The sequence below is a fragment of the Jaculus jaculus genome, chromosome 1, assembly GCF_020740685.1.
Source record: "Jaculus jaculus isolate mJacJac1 chromosome 1, mJacJac1.mat.Y.cur, whole genome shotgun sequence".
Classification (NCBI taxonomy): Eukaryota; Metazoa; Chordata; class Mammalia; order Rodentia; family Dipodidae; genus Jaculus; species Jaculus jaculus.
The window spans coordinates 187,568,271-187,575,257 of NC_059102.1; the positions used below are offsets into that span (position 1 = coordinate 187,568,271).

General features: G+C 39.1%; 1 pseudogene; it reads right to left on the reverse strand.

Annotated features, from left to right (window-relative positions):
- Positions 1 to 1,251: 1,251 nt before the first annotated feature.
- On the reverse strand, positions 1,252 to 1,367 carry LOC123457914 (annotated as a pseudogene).
- Between the last annotated feature and the right edge of the window lie 5,620 nt (positions 1,368 to 6,987).

Below are 6,987 nucleotides of genomic sequence, written 5' to 3' on the forward strand. Positions count from 1 at the left end.
CTAAGCCATCTCTATAGCCCTATACTATCTTTTTATTATAAACAATGCTACTACAAATATTTGTATACAAGTTTGTGTGGATGTGTGTTCTTATTTCTCATGGGAATATACACAGGAGCAGGTTTCTTAGGTTGCATGTTGACTCTATTTTGGAGGATCAGATAAATTGTTTTTCCATTGTATAAGTCAAGCTTTAAATTCCACTTGTACTTCTTCCATACTGTCTTGTCTATAGTTTTTCACTGTTTTACACAGTACTGCCATAGTCGTTTTATAAACACACAAGCACTTTGGAAAATTGGCACCAAAGTTATATTTTAAAAATACTAGAATAGGTCTGGACGGATGGCTTAGCTATTAAGGCATTAGCCTGCAAAGCTAAAGGGCCCAGAATCAATTTCGCAGGACCCACGTAAGCCAGATGCACAAGGTGGTGCATGCTTCTGGAGTTCCTTTGCAGCAGCTAAAGGCCCTGGTGCATCCATTCTCTCTCTCTTTCTTCCTCTTTCTCTCTCAAATATAAAATATATATGTATATATATTAGAATGGATGTAATTACCTGTTTGTTCCAGCCAAATGAATCGTTAGAGAAATGTTTCCTTTTTTTCAGAAGTGGCACAGAATTAATTAGTTTTAGGAATTTAATTTAAATTTAATTTTACTTATCTCTGCTTCAGCTAGGTAAGAGTCGCATGATTCAAAGATTTGGATGTGTGATAACAGACAAGGCGTAGAGGCGGATTGTCTCCCCCTGCCTCTGTGTTGATGGTGCTGATGATACCCAGGGTCCCTCCCTGGAGGCTGAAAACATTACTCATGCCTTGAGTCGTCTAGTCACCTTCCCGTGGCTGGGACAGAACACCGACCAGCAGCAGCTGATAGGACAGTCTTGAGGGGAAGCTTCATGATGATTGGAGAAAACAAGACAAGAGCAGAGGCTGAACATCACCTCTGCCACAGCAGGTAGAAAACAGTAGCAGGAGAGCACTGAGCAAACGTTGGCAAGACAGGAACTGATAAAACTCAAGGTCCATCCCCAGCGACACACACTTCTCCAGCAAGGCTCCACTTCCCAAGTCACTACCTGCTGGGGACCAAAATTCAGAACACAGGAGTTTATGGGGGACATCTGATTCAAACCACCACAGTAGTTTTCTAAGGAAGCCTTTTTAAAAAGTGATTTAAAATGATTAACTCTTTATTCTTAGAACCAACTTTATTAATCCCACCATCACTTTGAACTTGAGTATCATAGTCCTTCTCACATGTGTCAAGACTCGTACTGTATGATGAGTCCTGAGTTGCAGAAGAAGATTTGGTTTATACCCGTCTTTGGCCTGAGGCTTCAACAGGCCACAAATAGGTACTACCGAGGAAGAAATTTTAATGCAATTTTAATTTTAAAGGGATAATTTTTTTTTTAATTTTAAATTTAATTTATTAGTTTTCTTTTCAGTAAATACAGGCAGTTTGGTACCATTATTTAGGTTCATCTGTGATCTACCCCCTCCCATTAGACCCTCCTTGTTATTAAAAATGGTTCGTGCATTGTGGAGTTAGCCCCCAGTTATTAGTATGATAAATGTCTCTGAAAATCATGACCCAACATGTAACTCTGACATTCTTTCCGCCCCCTCTTCCGCAAGATTTTTAAAGGGATAATTTTTTAACCATTTTTTCTTTATTAGGTATGTACATACTCAGTGTGTAAACAGCACATGTTAGTACAATCCTTACCTTCATCTCTGTCCTCCCCTCCCCCCTCCGAAGGGACTCTCCTCATTGGGGATGCCAGTTATCCCCATGGGGAATGTGGGTCATACATTGTGGGGGTAGCCATCACTTATGGGGAAGAGGCACCATCTCTTTGCCATATGTCTCAACTTGTGGCTCTAACAATCTTTCTGCCTTCTCTTCTGCTAATTCCCATGAGCCATGTTGTGTTCGTTTTAGGTCTACTTCAGTGATGAGCTCTTGGGAACCTTTGTGTCTCTGGGTATCTGGTTTTGTAGGACTTGAGTGTTCTCTGCGTCTATCTTTTTCACCTTTGTGCTGGTACCAGGTTCACCAAGAAAGCAGCACTCTTGCTTATTTCCCCAATTACCCTATGGTTTCAGCTGGGACCCTGGTGAGGTGCGATGGGCTGATTCTTTCCTCAGAATCTGTGTCCATCTGAAAAAGAGAAGCAGGTTCTCCAGCAGAGAGTGAAGAGGGATAACTTAAGAAACGAGCACATGGGACTACAAAAGCTCTGTTCTAAGCTTCTTTGGTTAATGACAATCAGGGCAGTCTATGCTTCAGTGGTGACTTTATTTCAACATTGAATAGCAATAAAGGATGTACAAATTTAATAATTATCTTAAATAGCTTGATGATGTAATCAAAGCATCCTACTTCTCTTTAACTTTTATTTCTTACTGGAGGAGCTAATCCTTGATCTCCCACCTTCTGGTTATTATTTTACTTTGCTCACATTCCTGAGACACAATGTGCTGATTTTATCTTTCCTAACTACACTTCTGATCCAAAGCTTTAAAACCCCCTGATGCTGTCTTCTGCCTCATCTTGCATTTTCCTACCCTGTCCCTCTTGGAGTTCAGGAGAGCAGATTACCATCAGTTCTTGAGCAACCAAGTTCTTTTCCACCTTTGTACCACTGAGTTCTTACTTTTGCCTGGGAGGTTTTCTTTTGCTCTTCTGTTGCTGGCTCACTCACCCACATTAGGTCTCAGCTTTCACAGGAACTAAGAACCGAAGTTGGTCTACTCCTTACTCTTCATTGCATTTGACTGACAACTTCCCTCATGATTTGTTACATATTTATTTATTTTGTTTCCAGTTATTCAAGAAAGAGGTAGACAGTAAGTATGGGTGTACCAGGGCCTCCTGCTGCTGCAAACAATTTCCAGATGCCTGCACCATTTTTTGCATTTGGCTTTATTTGGGTACTGGGGAATAAAACCTGGGTCTTCAGGCTTTGCAAGTAAGCACCTTTAACCACTGATCCATCTCTCTAGCCCAGCTTCCTATTTTATATGCTTACTATGTTACATGGGATTATTTACTCAAGAATATAGTCTAAAACAGGAAGCAGACTATATCCCCTGCACTAATTTTGTATGGCCCTGGAAGTAAATATTGCTATATATTATTAAAGACTCGTTTTAACAAAGAAAAGCAAAGAAGCTCATGCTGAAGAGACTTTGTAAGATTTGACAAGCCTACAGTACTTATTCTGTGGCTCTTTACAGAACAGTTTGTGGATTCTTGTTTAAAACAAGGGTCTCCAAAGTGTGTTGTGCACATTCCAAGGGGTCTTCCAAGATGTTAGATATTCTTGTGCAGTTATTATATATGTTGTATAAAATACATGACTTTTCAGGGCTGGGGAGATGGCTCAGTGATTAAAAGCAGTTGCTTGAAAAATCTGCCAACCTAGGTTTGACTCCCCAGTATCCACATAAAGCCAATTGTACAAAGTGGCACATGTGTGTCTGGAGTTCATTTTCAATGGCAAGACCTGTTGCACCCATACTGTGTCTCTCTCTCTCTCTCTCTAATAGATAAATAAATAAAAATACTTTTTAAAAAGTCCATGACTTTCATATAGACGCATGTGAATATGGTTTATAATTTTATAATTTGGGTGATATTATGCTAGTTGTTTTTCCTTATCATTGTGACAAAACACCTGGAAGAAGCAGCTTAAGGGATGAAGAGTTCACTCTGGCTTATGGTTTGGGATGGTCTGGTCCATCCTCGAAGCAAGGCATGGCAGAGTTCCTGCACCTCATAGACATGGGAGACTGCTGGCTTACATGTCCAATCAGGAATCACAGAGGCTGGGCTGGAATTCTGGAACCTAGGTAGGGCCCACTGCTCAGTGATCCACTTCCTGTAGAGCGGTACTACATCTCCAAATAGCACCACCAGCTGGGGATTCGTTATTCAAACACATGAGCTTCTGAGGGACATTTCATATTGAAACCATAACATAGGCACATATGTATATTAGGAATGAATTTCAGAATGTTTAAAATGATGAGCTTCATAATAAAATTTGTGGAGGTAACTTGGATCAAAATGTAATATTTTTGAAGGTAAAAATTATGTTTTCTCCTTCTATATTACCATCATCTAGTATATACTCAGTATAATATCTTTGAATAAATGATGGCAACATTTACATTTATTGAGTCTATATTACATTGTTGGCAAGAACTAAGCTCATGGTATATAATGCATATATTTTTTGAGACAGTCTCCTGTTGCCTAAGCCGGTGTAGAACTGGGCTCCCTGGACCTTCCCACCTCATCCTCTGGAGTACCTGAGTTCACAGGGCTATGTCACTGCACCCAATTAAATAACATCTTCAGTGACCACAAGGATCCTATGAACTACATCTTGTTACCCTATTTTATAAATGAGGTAATTGAACAGAGATGTCAAGTAACTTCTTGAAGAATACTTTGCTAGGCAGATGGTGGTCTGAATAAAAAGCCAGAGGGTCTTTCTTTTTTGAGCTAGGGTCTGTCTCTTGCCCAGGTGGATCTGGAACTCACTCTGTAGTTTCAGGCTGGCCTCCAGCTCATACCAATCCTCCTACATCTGCTTCCTAAGGGCTAAGATGAAAGGTGTGTGCCACCATACTGGGCCTAAAGCCAGAGGTATTTTTTCTTAAGGCACTAATGACTGATCTCTAATTTCATTCCTGTTGACTCTTCATAGATTCCAGAATGTATTCACACTTGAGATTCTTGTATGTCTTGAATGATGAGGCAGTATTGGCTAAGAAAAGTTATTCCATTTACCCACAGCAGTAAATGAAAATGAAGAATACATCTCAAGTCCTGAGAGTTTTGTGATAAAAATTAGTAGGCATGAGTTTAAGAGAGCTCCAGGCTTACTAGGCAAATCATTTAACTTCAGTGAGCTCAAGTTTTCACCCAGTCTGGGCTACTAATACTTATTCCCTCAGAGATGGATCCAAGATTACATGCACATCAAAGTCTATAACATATTGAACCTTCTTCTTTAGTCCTATATAACACACATCTTCTTATATAGTTTGATTATTATTACATATTTGATTATTATTTCACTATGCTTTACTGAGAAAATCACTTAAAATTTTTTGTTTATTTTTATTTATTTATTTGAGAGCAACAGACAGAAAGAGAGAAAGAGGCAGATATAGAGAGAGAATGGGTGCGCTGGGGCCTCCAGCCACTGAAATCGAACTCCAGATGCATGTGAACCCCTGTGCATCTGGCTAATGTGGGTCCTGGGGAATTGAGCTTCGAACTGGGGTCCTTAGGCTTCACAGGCAAGTGCTTAACCACTAAACTATCTCTCTAGCCCAGAAAATCACTCTTTAAAGTAAGTGTCATCGTGTGGGATAGAAATGAATCAAAATCTACATCTAAATTTGACATTCTATTCATAGGCTTCCTGTAAATCCTGGTTTATATTTAAAGTTTGTATCTGGTCCTAGTTAAATGTGCACAACTACAAGCGAGACTTAAAAAAGAAAGCTAGCATGTTGCTGGTATCTCCTCACCCGCATGGTTAGAACACAGAAGAACACAGGTCTAATGGTCATCTCCATCAGCTGCAGCATTAGATTGGAAGTTACTGTCTAGATTTTGCCCTTATCAATCCTACTTATCAGTCTTAAACTTAAAAAAAACCTTCAAAATTTCTTTTATAAACCATAGATCTTTAAGCTAATTTTATTTTAAGGTAGAAAATAAGACTAAGGAAAAACCACCTTTTTACATCAAATAACCATTCATACATTTAAAAGCCCTAGCTTTGAAGGCCTTGAGCTAAATCTAAAAACAAAAACTTTCTAAAGGATAAAAAAAAAAAAAAAATCACATCAACCATCCTCCCAGAGTTCTGAAATTTTTGCCATGGATTCTGTCTTCTTCCTTCCCTACTGTTCCCACTTCTTCTCTTCTATAAGGACATCTTACAGGGGAAACCACATTACATTTTTCTCTTTCTTTGTGTAGTCTCCAGTGTTAGGGACCTGTTTAGAAATCGCTAATGCATGGACTGTGTGAAACAAACATAGCTTGTAAATATTTATGGATCTCTCTTTCCTGTAAATAGTTCTACCAATTATTACTTGAGAGTCCATTTAGCAATAAATCATGTTCTGCCTTGTGACAAATTTTCTCCTTTGACTTGAGCCATTATCTTGATATTTTACTGCTATTTAATTTTACATGAATCTGTCTTGTTTTCTCCAATTGCTTTTCAGGGTCTTTAAATGTCAGGCCTCTTGGATATTTTCAAAGCCCACATCAAGGAGCCAAATTCCTACCAGCATGGCAGGTCTTTTGGTATCAGGCTTAAGTTTCTAATCCTATTATATTCTTTACTATTTGTATGACCCTAGCCAGTTTAGTTACTTTCACAAGCCTTTTTCTTTGTATGTATTAATGAAGATTGCCATGCTTCTCCATGTGGTTGTTAGGCTTGTGTGATGGGCAAGTTTTAGCTCTATTCTGTGGGCCCTGATGTACTGGGCACAGCCTGTTAGTGGACCTGGTATGAATGAGACACCTGATCATCATGGTCGCTATCTCTGCTTCTTACTTACTTGCTATATACAGTGTAATGAAGACAAAATGAGCAGAGGCAAAGATGGACAGTGTGTAAGTTGTTGGTAGGGAGAGGGCTATATTTGCCCCAAAGCTTTTTTAAGGATCCACAAAGATTCTTGTTTTCCTAAGGACAAATCAGCTATTTGGTAAGGATATCACATTGACTATAAGTTTCCCATAAACAAGAAGCTCTAATCTCTCTTTTATATGGCAGAGAGAATGTGAAAATGAAATGAGTTATAAATCAGTTCCTGTCATCTGACACTGTTTGTGAGGGTCTGTTGAGTTGAGCCTGAACGACTGAGAAAAAACAGAGTTTCACAGTAAATTTTAGGCAATTTAAGGCATTTTTAAGGGTGGTAACACCCAGA